This window comes from Lissotriton vulgaris, chromosome 3_1 (genome assembly GCF_964263255.1).
Source record: "Lissotriton vulgaris chromosome 3_1, aLisVul1.2, whole genome shotgun sequence".
Taxonomy (NCBI): domain Eukaryota; kingdom Metazoa; phylum Chordata; class Amphibia; order Caudata; family Salamandridae; genus Lissotriton; species Lissotriton vulgaris.
Genome location: NC_141689.1, coordinates 336,511,703 through 336,528,323, shown reverse-complemented (window position 1 = coordinate 336,528,323; position 16,621 = coordinate 336,511,703). Strand labels below are relative to the sequence as shown.

Genomic DNA, 16,621 nt, shown 5'->3' with positions numbered 1-16,621 from the left:
AGTAACACGCCTGGATGCACAAGATAATCCACCGGGAGATGGTCCGCTTGTGCACCGCTTTCCCTTTTTTAGCGCCCGCGTACCCAACAAAGAGTTGATCATCCACCCGGAACTGTTGTGTGCGATTCAGATAAAATGAGAGCGCACGTTTTGGGTCCAGACGGTGGAGCCTCTCCTCCTCTCTCGAGGGGTGCGGAGGCGGAAAAAAGGTGGGCGACGTGATGGATTGCCCAATGTGGAAGGCCGTGACTGCCTTGGGTAGGAAGGAGGGCCTTGTCCGTAATACAACCTTGTCCGGATGGACTGAAAGGAAAGTTGGCATACAAGACAGAGCCTGGAGCTCACTCACTCTCCTGGAAGAGGTGATGGCTACCAGGAAGGCAGTCTTCAAAGAAAGAAGGCGAAGGACAGTTGTGAAGCGGCTCAAAGGGAGCGCACATCAGAAACGTAAGAACCAGGTTCAAGTCCCACTGAGGCATCACGAAGGGAACAGGAGGAAAGGTATGAGTGATGCCCTTCACGAATCGATTAACGATAGGGGACTTGAACAAACAAGGTTGGTCAGGCAGCCTCAGAAAGGCTGAAAGAGCTGAAAGATAACCCTTGACAGTGCCCAGAGCAGAGCCCTGCTGGGCAAGAGAGAGAAGAAAGAGGAGAACCTCAGAGAGGGGTATTGAGGGGATCCACAGCCTTTGCTGTGCACCATGCCATAAATCTGTTCCACCTGCAGGCGTATACCGACTTTGTGGAGGGACGCCTGGCTGCCAGAATGATGTTGCAAACTTCAGGAGGCAAGTCAAATGGCCTCAACTGTCGCCGCTCAATCTCCAAGCATGGAGGTGGAGACTGGACAGGTTTGGGTGGAGGACCGTCCCCTGCTGCTGCGACAGAAGGTCCTCCTGAAGAGGCAGACGAACCGGGGGATCGACTGACATACTGAGTAGCTCGGGATACCAGTACCTTCGTGCCCAGTCCGGAGCCACAAGGATGACTTGTGCCCGGACGCGCTTGATCTTCTTCAGCACTCTGGGCAGAAGTGGTATAGGCGGAAAGGCGTACAACAGACCGTAGCTCCACTCGCGTCGAAAAGCGTCTCCGAGCGAGTGCCGCCTTGGAAATTCCAACGCGCAGAACTGATGACATTGCGCGTTCTCTTCGGTGGCGAATAGATCTAACCAAGGCTCTCCCCATCGCAGAAAGAGGCCTTGCGCCACGTCCGAGTTCAGACGCCATTCGTGATCCATCGAGCACCGACGGCTGAGTTCGTCCGCCCTGGCGTTCAGAGAACCTGCCAGGTGTTGAACCATCAGAGTCACGCCCTGATGTTCCAGCCATTGCCAGAGGCGCAGAGCCTCCTGGCAAAGGGTCCACGACCCCACTCCGCCCCGTTTGTTGCAGTACCACATGGCGGTGGTGTTGTCCGTGAACACTTGCACTGCACTCCCTCGGACAGAATAGAGGAATGCCTTCAGTGCCAGACGAATCGCCCGCAGCTCCAACAGATTGATATGGAGCCGGGACTCCGCCGGAGACCAGAGTCCTCTGATCTCCGCCTCTCCCAAGTGGCCTCCCCAGCCCTGGAGGGACGCATCCGTCACAACCACGTGCTCCGGTTGGGGAAGGGAGAGGGATCTGCCGTTGACCCAATCGCGGTCCGTGAGCCACCACTGCAGCTGTCTCGCAGTGCCCTCCGAGATCAGGACATGGTCGGACAGGTTGCCCTGATGCTGTGTGTGAGAAGTTGGCCTGATATATAATGTTCACTATTCTAGTGAGCACTTTGTATCAGTCCAAACAACCCTTATTGATGATTGGTTGTAAGTCAACCTTATAGGCCAGCTATCCTAGTAGCGTGGATACGAGCAGTCTTCGGGCTACACTCTAGAGGGCGTGTTAAGCCAGCTGTTATACCATCACATATACCCCTTGAACACCAAGAGAAAGGACACCACACAAGTGTTATGAAAATAAACAGTGTATTTATTAGAATCACAACAGCCCTGTACTCTTTATGAGGACAGGGTACTAAGCACACAACAAAACTCTTACGAAAATACTTTAAGTTGCACAATTTACACAGATGTCCGAGGGGCACGGAAAACCATATACTATGGAAGTGGAATGCAAAATTACTAGCAGGTAAGTACTGGACTAATAGGCTTTGGAATCGCTAGGACTACGTTACTGAACCTTCAGATTACTAGTAGGAGGCCTAGGGGACTCGGGTGCAGAGTGTGCACTCTCACGAGGGATGCGGGACAAAGTCTATGGGACCTAGTAAAGACAAAGTTAGTGTTCTCGGGCGAACCCGATAAGGTAGATCGAAAACGACAGTGGATCCTGACCCTTGGATAGTGAGGCTATGCTGGGGCACCGTAATGCCGAAGTTACCTAGCCCAGGGGCTGCAGCTGCATATGTCTCAAACGACGTCGGGAATCCTCGTAGACGAACCAGGAGCCTGAAGAAAGAAGTTGCTGGCAGGCGACCAGTGAAGATTGTTCGAGTGATCCAAGCCTGGATCGAAGATGGATGACACCTGAAAGCAGAGGGGACCAAGTTCGTGACTACTAGCCAGTAGTCAGGTGGCACCAGGAGGGCACCGGATGGTAGTCACCTCGACTAGGTGAGTGGGCGACGCTGTGCTCTGCAGTCTCACGGACCAGGAGGCGTTGTCGGCGACCAGGATGGAGGTGCGAGCTGTCCCACATTGGATGATGCCGTCGACGTCGCTGGACCAAGGATTGGGGCAACAAGTCTTGGCAAATTCAAGCCCACGCGGTGGACCTAAAATGGCGTCTGGAGTGGACCAGGAGGGTCCGGGGTGCTCCTCTTTTGGAAGGGAGCAAGGGCCAGTCTGGAGCAACCAGACCAGCAGCGGTGATGTCGTCGGGCGTCGTTAGGAAGGCCACAAGCCAGCGGGCTAGTAGCCAAACAACGCGGTGAGCAGCAAAAAGCAGAAGGGCCCCACGCAGATCTCGTGGATGCTGGGAGGCTGGACTTCGGTGCTGGAGCTGCTCAGGGTCGGGGCTTCTCGGACCCCAAAGCACTCACCAGAGGATCCCTCGGCGGTCGTGCTGGATAGAAGTCGTGCAGTTCTGATGATGGCCGGTCCCTCGAGGTCTCGTCGCACCTACGGTTCTCAGCTTAGCTGTAGAGGTAGGTAGAGGTCAGAGGTGCCAGGGAAGCCGGGTCTCGTCGTTCTGGTTGGTCGGATTCCTGAGGAAGGACGTGCAGCAAACCGCAGAGTTCTTAGATGGTGCCTGCGGATGCAGGGTGACTACTCCTTAGTCACAAGAGAGAATCTTGAGAAGAGTCGAGAGTTCCTTTCGTGGAAAGTAGTTTCTTGATTCAAAGATGATCTAATTTGGAAGGGTCCCCGCTCCTGCCTTTATCCTAAAGAAAGGGGTGGGTACGCGACTAGGTCCTGCCCTAGGGGTGGGACCAGGAAGGGGGGTGGTTACACCCCTCTCCCATGCCGGACTTTCCCCAGGCCAGTGGCTGGTGTGCCCCTGGAACTGGTTCTAGCCGGCAGATGCGTAGTGAGCACCGGGGTGCCACTCTGCAGTCACCTTCCTGTAAAGCCCTGCCTACCCAGGATACACAAAACCCTGTCTGGGATGGTGCTAGCACCGCCCCTGACAGGAAACCCTTTGTCCAAGCTCTCCTCGCTGGAAGGACTCCCAGCAGCAGGAGGTCAGACTCGTGTCTGTGGTGGCAGCATCCATTTTGTGGAGCTGAGGCTTGAGTTAACTTTAACCGGGGTTCACAGTTACATACATGTCGTGTCCCTCTGGAAGGGTGGAATGCTAACCCCGTCGCCAGAATTGGCGAGGGGTTAGTATTCCAATTCGTATGACACCTTACTCGACATGTTTTGATAAAGCAATACCAGAGATAGCATTTAACCGCGAGGATTATAATGCACTTAAGAGTATATGGTATGCGTTATCATGGAACAGCTATTAGGACTTCGTTCCGCAAGCTGCAAACGGGCTCCGCTCATGCCAGAGCACCATTTAACACGGTTCCAAGCACTCTGCCTTCAGGATTGTCAAGGCCTGCCATAGGAGTTACTGATAGGAATCAGTGTGTCCATTTTTAGGATGAGATATAGGTATACTATATCTAAAGCAAAGGGCGATTACACCACCTTGCCCCAGCTGTCGTGCAGCCAGTTGTGTCAGATTTAGATGGCCATCCAGGGGTAGCATAATACATGCTTCAGCCCCTGGTAGGCCCTGGGTACACCTATGCCCTGAGTTACAGGGTCTGATAAGGTGGCCCAGTCCCAATTGGATAATGCACCTAAGGTACACATGTCAATTTAGTGAGAGAACAGCTAGGCTGTGGGTCTGATTAGCAGGCCCACAGCCAGGGAAAGTCATAAACCAGTGAAACAAAAGCAAAAAATCTGGGTGATCATAGGATTGCAGACCCTACTCTCCTACACTGGGCCCACTGAAACTTCAGGTCCCACTGCAGAGCCTGCATCCGCCACCGTGCGTGATGCACCAGAAGGATGCAGGAGGCCATCAGCCCCAGAAGCCGCAGCGTCAACCTGACCGAAACTCGGGATAAAGGCCCGAAGATCGGAATCAGAGCCTGTATATCCCGAACCCGCTGTTCGGGCGGGCAAACCCGAAACTGCGCCGAGTCGAGAACCGCTCCGATGAAAAGGAGCTTCTGAGAAGGGCACAGGTGTGACTTCGGCACATTGATGGAAAATCCCAGCTGGTGCAGGAGATCCGCCGTAGTCTGGAGGTGGCTGACGACTGTCTGGGGCGAGCCCGCCTTCAAAAACCAGTCTTCTAGGTAGGGGAAGACTAACACCCCTAACCTGCGCAGATGAGCTGCGACCACCGCCATCACCTTCGTGAACACCCGTGGGGCGCTGGTAAGGCCGAAGGGGAGCACGGTAAACTGAAAGTGCCCGTGGCCCACCGTGAACCGCAGGTAAGGCCGGTGGGCCGGCAGGACGGGGATGTGGAAATACGCGTCCTGCAAGTCCAATGCTACCATCCAGTCTCCTGGGTCTAGGGCAGCTAAGACCTGAGCCAGTGTCAGCATTTTGAACTTCTCCTTCCGGAGGAAGCCGTTGACGTTCCTCAGATCCAAGATAGGGCGTAGGCCCCCTTTGCCCTTCTTGGGTACCAGGAAGTAGTGGGAGTAGCAACCACGACCTACTTCTGGCCCAGGAACGCGCTCGATGGCCCCCTTGGCCAAGAGGGCTGAAACTTCCTCCTGCAGGAGCCGCAAGTGATCCCCCGATACGCGGTGGTGTTGCGGTGGCATGGCTTGAGGGGTCGTCTCGAAGGGGAGGGAGTAGCCCCTTCGGGCGATCTGCAGCACCCACCTGTCCGAAGTGACAGTGCGCCAGTGAGAGTGGTGATGGTAAACCCTGCCTCCCACTGGCGTCACATGGGCCGAAAAGCACGGACTAGGAGGGTTTAGAGGTGGATGCCGCGGGGGCAGGTGTGGACTGACTCCGCCTGGGTCCCCGACCGCCTCCACGGCGGTTTCCACGGCCGCCGCTGCGCTGGACGACAGTTTGCGGCGAGTGGCTGGCGGCACGTGTGGTGGCACTATTAACATAAGAATGGGACCCCCTCTATTATTACTGCAATGGTCAGGGAAAGAGAGGAAAAGCAATACACTATCAAGAAATATATTCCCCCTTGACCTCTATGACTTTAGTGGTATATATCCAACACTTTAATTTTTGTATTTTAATACATAAGGGCAAACAACAGGAAAAATTTTTTTTAGAACTCTATAATTTTATTATTTTTTTCTTTAGTTATATTTCTTAGTACAAAAGTTTTTTTCATTTATCGATTTATCACATCAGTTAATATATTTTATCAAAAAACACATAGTATAAAACTCATTATTTTGTAATATCATCAGTAAAAAACTATTTCATGCAGGAAAACAGATTACAAAACAATCAACATTCACACAGGTACATACACCCCTTACTTATCATACATACTACATTCATTCTTGATTTGTGTGGTGGCACCCCTTCCCTGGCCACGAAGGAGTGAAAGGCACCCGTTTGCTGGCACAGGGCCGAGAGGCCCAAGGACTTGGCCGTAGCCCTGGAGTCCTTAAAGCGCTCAAGCGCGTGGTCTGCCTTGTCGCCAAAGAGGCAACGGCCATCGAACGGCATGTCCATAAGAGTGTTTTGGACGTCTGCCAAAAAATTGGCGGATCTCAGCCAGGCGCACAAGTTACTACTTGTGTAACGATATATCTGTAAGAGACATTAGTTAGTGATAGATTCCTTACCTTAGAATATCCCCAGGCGTCAGACTGGATCCGGAAATTTTTGCGTAGCAATACCCCTGCGCGCTGGTAGGCGTCGTCTGCGGCTCCGCGTCCGTCGTCGGCGTCGTGAGCGCCGGGATGACGTCATCGGAGTATATAGACGGCGCCCATGCGCGCTGACGTCAGTTCTGATAACACAGCTTTTCCGCGCCAGATACGCAGAGCCATGATAGAACTAACACTGGTGCCATGAAACTAGGGCCCTGAAAGGGGATGACCTTAACCCTAAATATCGGTTCGCAGAACGGGGAGGATGGGAGGGCGGTAAGGAATCTATCACTAACTAATGTCTCTTACAGATATATCGTTACACAAGTAGTAACTTGTGCATCTGAAAGAGACACGTTAGTGATAGATTCCTTACCTTAGAATAGATACCCCAGCAATACCAACCCCGGTGGTGGGTCTGCGAACCAATATCACACCAGAAAGTCCTGGAGGACGGAACGGCCAAAGAAGCCATCCCTCCGGACTTGACTGTCCAGGCAGTAGTGTCTTGCGAACGTGTGCAGCGAGGCCCACGTGGCTGCCTGACAGATGTCCTGCAGGGGGACACCGCGGCCCAGGGCAGTTGTCGTTGCCGTGGCCCGAGTGGAGTGAGCCCGCAATCCAGCCGGGGGCTCCTTCCTCGCCATGGAGTAGCACGCTTGAATACACAAGATGATCCATCTTGAGATGGTCCTCTTGTGCACAGCCTTTCCCTTCTTCGCGCCCACGTAACCAACGAAGAGTTGGTCATCCACCCGGAATTGGCGTGTGCGATCTAGGTAGTAGGAGAGCGCACGTTTTGGATCCAGACGGTGGAGCCTCTCCTCCTCTTTCGAGGGATGCGGAGGCGGAAAGAAGGTTGGCAAAGTGATGGACTGCCCGATGTGGAAGGCCGTGACAACCTTGGGCAGAAAGGAAGGCCGTGTACGTAACACCACCTTATCAGGATGAACAGACAGGAAAGGTGGAGAAGAAGAAAGAGCCTGGAGCTCACTCACCCTCCTGGCAGAGGTGATGGCAACCAGGAATGCCGTCTTTAGAGTAAGGAGACGAAGAGGGCAGTTATGAAGTGGCTCAAAGGGAGCACACATCAGATAGGTGAGAACCAGATTCAAGTCCCACTGGGGCATCACGAAGGGAACAGGAGGAAAGGTATGAGTGATGCCCTTCACGAATCGATTAACGATAGGGGACTTGAACAAACAAGGTTGGTCAGGCAGCCTCAGAAAGGCTGAAAGAGCTGAAAGATAACCCTTGACAGTGCCCAGAGCAGAGCCCTGCTGGGCAAGAGAGAGAAGAAAGAGGAGAACCTCAGAGAGGGGTATTGAGGGGATCCACAGCCTTTGCTGTGCACCATGCCATAAATCTGTTCCACCTGCAGGCGTATACCGACTTTGTGGAGGGACGCCTGGCTGCCAAAATGATGTTGCAAACTTCAGGAGGCAAGTCAAATGGCCTCAACTGCCGCCGCTCAATCTCCAAGCTTGTAGGTGGAGACTGGACAGGTTCGGGTGCAGGACCGTCCCCTGCTGCTGCGACAGAAGGTCCTCCCGAAGAGGCAGACGAATCGGGGGATCGACTGACATGCTGAGTAGCTCGGGATACCAGTATCTTCGTGCCCAGTCCGGAGCCACAAGGACGACCTGGGCCCGGTCGCGCCTGATCCTCTTCAGCACTCTGGGCAGAAGTGGTATAGGCGGAAAGGCGTACAACAGACCGCAGCTCCACTCGCGACGAAAAGCGTCTCCGAGCGAGTGCCGCCTTGGAAACTCCAACGCGCAGAACTGCCGACATTGCGCGTTCTCTTCTGTGGCGAATAGATCTAACCAAGGCTCTCCCCACTGTCGAAAGAGACCTTGCGCCACGTCCGAGTTCAGACGCCATTCGTGATCCATCATGCACCGGCGGCTGAGTTCGTCCGCCCTGGCATTCAGAGAGCCTGCCAGGTGTTGAACCACCAGGGTCACGCCCTGATGTTCCAGCCACTGCCAGAGGCGCAGAGCCTCCTGGCAAAGGGTCCACGACCCCACACCGCCCTGTTTGTTGCAGTACCACATGGCGGTGGTGTTGTCGGTGAACACTTGCACCACGCTTCCCCTGACAGAGGGGAGGAATGCCTTCAGTGCAAGACGAATCGCCCGCAGCTCCAGAAGGTTGATGTGGAGCCGGGACTCCGCCGGAGACCAGAGGCCTCTGATCTCCGCCTCTCCCATGTGGCCTCCCCAGCCCTGGAGGGACGCGTCCGTCACAACTACGTGCTCCGGCTGGGGTAGGGAGAGGGGTCTGCCACTGACCCATTCGCGGTCCGTGAGCCACCACTGCAGTTGCTTCGCAGTGCCCTCCGAGATCAGGACATGATCGGACAGGTTGCCCTGATGCTGGGCCCACTGAAACTTCAGGTCCCACTGCAGAGCCCGCATCCGCCACCTGGCGTGACGCACCAGAAGGATGCAGGAGGCCATCAGTCCCAGAAGCCGCAGCGTCAACCTGACCGAGACTCGGGATAACGGTCTGAAGACAGGGATCAGAGCCTGAATATCCCGAACCCGCTGCTCGGGTGGGTAAACCCGAAACTGCGCCGAGTCGAGAACCGCTCCGATGAAAAGGAGCTTCTGAGAGGGACACAGGTGCGACTTCGGCACATTGATGGAGAACCCCAGCAAGTGCAGGAGGTCGGCCGTAGTCTGGAGGTGGCTGACGACTGTCTGGGGCGAGCCCGCCTTCAACAACCAGTCGTCGAGGTAGGGGAAGACTGAGACCCCCTGCCTGCGCAGATGGGCTGCGACCACCGCCATCACCTTCGTGAACACCCGTGGGGCGCTGGTAAGGCCGAAGGGGAGCACGGTAAACTGAAAGTGCTCTAGGCCTACCGTGAACCGCAGGTAACGCCGGTGGGCCGGCAGGACGGGGATGTGGAAATAGGCGTCCTGCAAGTCCAACGCTACCATCCAGTCTCCTGGGTCCAGGGCAGCCAGGACCTGAGCCAAAGTGAGCATCTTGAACTTCTCCGTCCGGAGGAAGCCGTTGACGTTCCGCAGATCCAAGATAGGGCGTAGGCCCCCTTTGCCCTTCTTGGGCACCAGAAAGTAGTGGGAATAACAACCACGTCCTACTTCTGGCCCAGGAACGCGCTCGATGGCCCTCTTGGCCAAGAGGGCCGAAACTTCCTCCTGCAGAAGTTGCAAGTGATCCCCCGACACACGGTGGTATTGAGGTGGCATGGATGGAGGGGAAGACTCGAAGGGGAGGGAGAAACCCCTTCGGACAATTTGCAGCACCCACCTGTCCGAAGTGACTGTATGCCAGTGGGAGAGGTGATGGCGAACCCTGCCTCCCACAGGCGTCACATGGGCCTGAAAACTCGGACTAGGAAGGTTTTGAGGCGGGGGCTGCTGAGGGAGGTGTGGACTGTCCTCGCCGCTGACCCCGACCACCGCCACGGCGGTTCCCACGTCCGCCACCGCGCTGCTGGACATTTTGCGGCGTGTGGCTGGCGGTCCGTGGTGGGGCGCCCCTTCCGTGGCCACGAAAGGAGCGAAAGGCACCCGATTGCTGGCGTGGGGCCGTAAGGCCCAAGGACTTGGCCGTGGCCCTGGAGTCCTTGAAACGTTCCAGCGCATGGTCTGCCTTGTCGCCGAAGAGGCGACGGCCATCAAACGGCATGTCCAGGAGGGTGGCCTGGACATCGGCCGAGAAGTTGGCGGACCTCAACCAGGCGTGGCGTCGAACCGCCACCGTCGTTGCCATCGCCCTGCCTAGTGAGTCCGTGGTATCCAGCCCACACCGGATAGAAAAGCGTGCCGCATCTCGGCCGTCCGCAAGGGTTTGGCTGAGTTTAGCCCTGACCTCCTCAGGGCATTGTGGCAGCACCTCCGCAACCGTGTCCCACAGAGTGTGGGTGTAGCGGCCCAAGAGACAGTTGGTGTTCACTGACCGTAGCCCCAGGCTTACAGACGAGAAGACCTTCTTCCCGAACTGCTCATATCTCTTGGATTCCCTGTCGGGCGGGGCCGACGGGAATGCGGATTGGGAGGTAGAGGCCTGGATGACCAGGCTCTCGGGGGTGGGATGGGTGGACAAAAAGCAAGGGTCGCCCGGTGCCGGGCGGTAGCGTCTGGCCACGTTCCTGTCCACAGGGGGGCCTGTGGCGGGCTTGGACCAAGTGCCCAGCAGAACGTCACACAAGGCCTCATTGAACGGCAGAAGGGGCTCCGTGGAACCGGACTGCTGTTTGAGGACCTCAGTGAGGAGATTAGTCCTCACGGCCGCGACGGGGAGCTGAAGGTTTAAGGCCTTAGCTGCCTTCGTCAACACTACGCTATAAGCAGAACCCGCCTCCGAAGCCACAGTCGGGGGCGACGTAAATCCAGTGTCTGGCGAGGTGTCAATACCACTGGCCTCCCCAAGCTCATATGTCCAGTCCTGATGCGACTGGCAATCACGTGCCAGAGGGTCCTCGGACCCCTCCCATTGCTCCTCGTCACCTGGCTCCTGGAGACCAGGATTAACAGCCAGGGCCTCCTCGTGGAGATAGAATTCTCCGAAGGCCGACGGAATCGGCGCCCAGCGGCGCCCCTCCGACACCTGAGTAGGACCGTAGGAAGCATTGGGGTCGGCAACCACATCGGCTGCCGGGGACGACACCTGAAGGGACGGCGCCGGTGAGGTCGTAAGGTCGACCGGCGAGGTCCCGGATCCGGAGCCGGATCCAGCGAGGTCGCGCGGCGCCGGGACCGAAGTCGCCAGCGGCGCCGGGGCCGAAGCACCCGACGTCGTCGGGGCCGAAGCGCCCGACCCGGAAGGACCTCCAGACGGAGCCGATCGGCCCGAAGGCGCCACGGGAACCGACTGAGGAGGGAGGGCCCTCATGGCCATGAGGTACCTCTCGACCTCCTCCTGCGACGCGCCGTGCCCAGGGACCCGGAGGTGTGGGGCAGGCGGCGACGCTTGCGACTCCCGCGGAGCCGCGTGGGCGGTGTCGCCCGAGTCCCCGGTCGCATCGTGCGAGCGACGGGGCGGGTCGGAGGATCGATGGTGTCGCTCCGACCTCTCATGCCTCTTACCTGAGGACTTGGAACCGGACGATCGGTGACCACTCCCGGAGCGTCGATGACTCCGACCTCGCGACCTGTCCCTCGACCTCCCGTGGGACCGGGACCGGGACCTGGAGCGGCGCGGGGCCGACTGCCTCAGCTCGAGACGCTTGCGGGACCGCTCCCGCCTAGCCTTCGACGTCAGGGCCCGGCAGTCGTCACAGGTTCGATCGTCGTGGTCGAGGCCTAAGCACTTCAGGCACCGGCGATGGGGGTCCGTGACCGACATGAGTCGGCCGCACTTCGAGCAAGGCTTGAACCCGGGCATCCCTGGCACCGATAGTCGAGAAGCGACTAAATAGAGGATCAAAAAGATCAAAAAAGTTTTCAGTCAAAAAGTGACTGGGGGTAGAGCTTCTCCCGGATCTGCGCTAGCTGGCGCGGAAAAAAGAAGAACTGACGTCAGCGCGCATGGGCGCCGTCTATATACTCCGATGACGTCATCCCGGCGCTCACGACGCCGACGACGGACGCGGAGCCGCAGACGACGCCTACCAGCGCGCAGGGGTATTGCTACGCAAAAATTTCCGGATCCAGTCTGACGCCTGGGGATATTCTAAGGTAAGGAATCTATCACTAACGTGTCTCTTTCAGATGTGGCGTCTTACCGCCACCGTCGTAGCCATCGCTCTGCCCAGCGAGTCAGTAGTATCCAGCCCACACCTGATGGAATACTTGGCTGCGTCCCGGCCCTCCACAAGGCCTTGGCCGAGTTTGGCCCGTACCTCCAACGGGCACTCTGGCAGCACTTCCGACACCGTCTCCCACAGAGAGTGGGTGTAGCGGCCCAAGAGGCATGCGGTGTTGGAAGACCGCAGTCCCAAACTAAGGGACGAGAAGATCTTCTTGCCATAGTTCTCGTACCTCTTGGATTCCCTGTCCGGCGGGGCCGTCGGGAATGCGGTCTGGGAATTAGAGGCCTGGATGACCAGACTCTCGGGGGTGGGGTGGGAGGACAGGAAACATGGGTCTCCCGGAGCCGGGCGGTGGCGTCTGGCCACGTTCCTATCTACGGGCGAACCCGTAGCGGGCCTGGACCAAGTGCCCAAAAGAACGTCCGTCAAGGCCTCATTAAACGGCAGCAGAGGTTCCATGGAGCATGACTGCGGCTTAAGGACCTCAGTGAGGTGGTTAGTCCTTACGGCCGCCACGGGGAGCTCAAGGCCCAAGGCCTTGGCAGCCCTCGTCAACACCACACCATAGGTAGCTCCCCCCTCCGAAGCCACGGTAGGAGGAGAGACAAATCCAGTGTCTGGAGAGGTGTCCAGGCCACTGGCCTCCCCAAGGTCTCCTGCCCAGTCCATGTTAGACTGACACTCCCTGGTCAGAGGGTCCGCAGACCCCTCCCAATCCTCCTCATCTCTCATCTCCTGAGATTCAGGGTCGTAATTGTATGAGGTCGGCTCGTAGAAGCTAAAATCTCCTAACGGCGTCGAGATCGGCGCCGATAGGCGCCGTCGGAACCGAATGAAAGGAGGCATCGGGGACGGCGACGCCCGAGGACGGCGCCGGAGGGGACACCACACGGACCGACGCCGGGGGGATCGAAAGGTCCACCGTGACGATCCAGAGCCCGATGAAGGTCCAGCGGCACCCTGCGGCGCCGGGCCCGAAGGCGCCGAACTCTGTGGCGCCGGGCCAGAGGGCACCAGCGGTGTCGGGATCGTGGGGACCTGCGGCGCCGGGCCCGAAGGCGCCGGCGGCGTCGGGGCCGAAGCACCCAACGGCGTCGGGGTCGAAGCCCCCGACCCACTAGGGCCCCCAGACGGGTTCGCTGGGCCCGAAAGCGCCGCGGAACCCGTCGGAGGAGAAAGGGACCTCATGGCCATGAGAAAACGCTCAATCTCCTCCGGCGTCGCGTTCAGCCCAGGGACCGGAGGGTATGGGGCGGGAGGCGGCTCCCGCGACTCCCGAGGAGCCGCGCGGGCGGTGTCACCCGAACCCCCAGCCGCATCGCGCGAGCGTTGGGGGGAGTCAGAAGAGCGATGATGTCTGCCGACTCCCGGAGCTGTGACGGCTCCATCCCCGCGACCTGTCCCTCGACCTCCCGTGGGACCGGGACCTCACGCGCCGCAGGGCCGACTGCCGGAGTTCGAGCCGCCTGCGGGACCGCTCCCGCCTGGCCTTGCTCGAAAGGGCCAGACAGTCGGGGCAGGCCTCGTCGTCATGGTCGACGCCCAAACACGTCAGGCACAGGCGGTGGGGATCCGTGATCGACATGGTACGGTCGCTCTCGTCGCAATGCTTGAAGCCGGGCATCCCTACAGGCACCGTCTGAGTCGTACAGACTTCGAAATGGATCAAAAGATCACCAAAAAACGTAGTGAAAAATTGACTAGGGTAACTGCTCTTTCCAGATCTGCGCTGGCTGGCGCGGAAAAAAGAAGAACTGACGTCAGCACGCGGAGGCGGCGTCTAAGTACTCCGACGACATCATCACGGCGCCCACGACGGACCCGCAGACGACGCCTACCGACGCGCAAGGGTACTGCTACGCAAAAGTGTCCGGATCCAGTCTGACGCCTGGGGATATTCTAAGGTAAGGAATCTATCACTAACGTGTCTCTTTCAGATCCTCGACATACCACGCCACAGCCACATCACCCCCCCACCTGAGAAACCTGCACTGGCTGCTTGTGCAACAAGAGGATATCCTTCAAGCTCCTCATCCACGCACACAAGGCACTACACAAGACCGGCCCAGCCTACCTCAACAGACGACTTTCCTTCTACATCCGCCGACCTCGCACTCGCCACCGTTCCGCGCATCCGAAGAACCACTGGTGGGAGATCCTTCTCCCCCCTCGCCGCCAAGACCTGGAACACCCTCCCACTGAGTCTACGACAGACCCAAGAACTGCTGACCTTCAGGAGGCTACTAAAAACCTCGCTGTTCGATCAGTAGCAGCCCCCCTCTCCCAGCGCCTTGAGACCCTCACGGGTATGTAGTGCGCTTTACAAATGTTTGATTGATTGATTGATTGAGGTTTTGGCCCACATAGAAATTAGTCAAAACCTCCTGAAGAAGAAGGCACGAGTCTAAAGAACTGGTTTGTCTTGAAGTTGAAATATGAAGGATTAACTGAAAGAGCTTTAAGCTCACTGAACATTTTGTGGCTAATGTAATGACCACTAGGAAGTTTCAGCTGACAGCTGTGTAGGGGCATCAATGGAGAGCCCATAAGGAAAGTTAGGACTAAATTAAGATTCCATTGGGGCATGATGAAAGGGGTGGGACGAAACAAATGTTGCAAGCCCTTAAGTAAAAGTATTTCAACAGGTGAGTTAAACAGTTACCCTGATACAGCAAACAGAAAAAAGCAGGTTTGACAAAGATTATTTTCAACGGTTCCAAGGAAAGGCCTTGCTGGGCTAAAAGCAGCAAAAACAATCCCTTTGATATGGAGGCACAAAGTGGATCAACATTTCATAAAGAACACCAAGACATGAATTTGTCACAACAGCAGGTGTATACAGCAGTTGCTGAGAAAGTAGGTCCTCCCAAAAGGGTAGCCTAATCAGAGGATTGAGGTGTTCTGGATTCCATGCCCAGTCCAGACCCACTAAAATGACTTTGGGCCCGGTTGGCCTTCATTCTTAAGAACTCCGGGCAGGAGCGTTATTGGTGGAAAGGTGTATAGAAGTTGCTGGTTCAAAACTAAGCTGAACCGGTCTTCGAACAAGAGCCGCTTTGGAAACTCAAACGTGCAGAAGCGGTGAGACTGTGCTTTCCTGGAGTTCCCGGATTGAGCCTACATTTTCCTCATTTTCGGAAGCGACTGTGCATCACCTCCTGATGTACATGCCATTCAAGATAAACAAGTCATCAACAGTGGAGTCATTCTGACCTGGCATTTAGAGATCCCGCCAGGTGTTACAGGACCAGGACGATGTCCCAATGTCCCAGTCATGTCCACAGTAGAGGGCCTCCAGGTAAAGGGTCCTCTACCCAGGAAGTCATCCGACCCAGCAGCCTCAGAGTCAGTCTCACAAAATCCAGTTCTGAGGATGAAACATGGGCATCGAATCCTGATTGTCCTGGACTCTCCACTCAAGATGGTAGGCATGAAACTGTGCAGTGTCCAGAATGGCTTAGATGAAAGACCGCACCTGAGAAGGAGTCAGTTGTGACTTCGGCATCTTGAAAGTGGACCCCAGAGAGTGCAGAAGGGGTTAGATGTAGTCTGGAGGTAGGGGACGACTGCCTGCAACAAGGCCTACTTCAACAGCTAGTCATCAAGGTAGGTGAAGACTGGAACACCTGCCTTCTGCAGGTGTGCGGAAAACCACTACAATAAATGTCAAGGGGTTCTTTTGAGACCAAAGAGGCACAGAGAGAAATGCTGCTGGACTACTGTGAACCACAGGAAATGACTTTGGCTGGCAAGACAGGAATGTGGAATGTGGAAATACATGTCCTGGAGGTCCAACACTACCATCCAGTCTCCAGGGAAGACCGAACCTGAGCCTATGTGAGCATTCTGAATTTCTCTTTCCGCAAGAATGCGATGAGAAGGTTATCTACGATAGGACAAAGACCTCCGTCCTTTCTCGACACCAGAAAGTAGCAGTAATAATTATACCCTACTTCTGATGGTGGCATTCCCTCTCAATGGCTCCTTTGGCCTGCAGAGTCTGAACTTCCTAAAGGAGCAAGAAGAGATAGTCCTCCGACAGCTATTCTTAGGACACTGGCAAGGTAGGCAGGGTTTCCAGAAATGGAAGTGAATAACTCAACTGCATGATTTAGAGCACCTACTTGTAGAGGGTTATTGCTTGCCATTAGGACAGGTGGTGCCTGATCCAGCCACCAAAAGGATGAGCTTGCTGTATACTGAGGTCGCTTTGACCCCCCGGCTGTAAAAGGACTAAGAAGCCTGCTGGCCTCGGCAATAAGGTTTGTGATTGACATTTGACCATCACAATCTCTTTGGGGAAAAACAACCCTAGACCTGCACCAAAACACAACATTTTTGTAAAGATAAGCTCATACAGAGCGAAAAGAGTGAGCTCCGGATCGGTGTTGATAAGAAAAAAAAAAAGGAAAGAAATTTCGGTTGCAAGGCTGGGCACTTTAAGAATCCAGAGACCTCTCTGGGTTGTCATTTCAAGTGCCAATATGGAACCAGTGCCCCTCCTCACATCAAAGTAATAATGCAAGTTTCCAGATACAGTCTGGCACCAGGGTTATTCAAGAAGTTCAAAATCT

At 56.1% G+C, this 16,621-nt stretch overlaps 1 protein-coding gene across 2 annotated transcripts in view; it reads right to left on the bottom strand.

The window, feature by feature from the left end:
• The window catches only part of NIPBL (NIPBL cohesin loading factor), a 1,086,041-nt gene that overhangs the window by 180,677 nt on the left and 888,743 nt on the right, over positions 1-16,621 (bottom strand). The window lies entirely within an intron of this gene.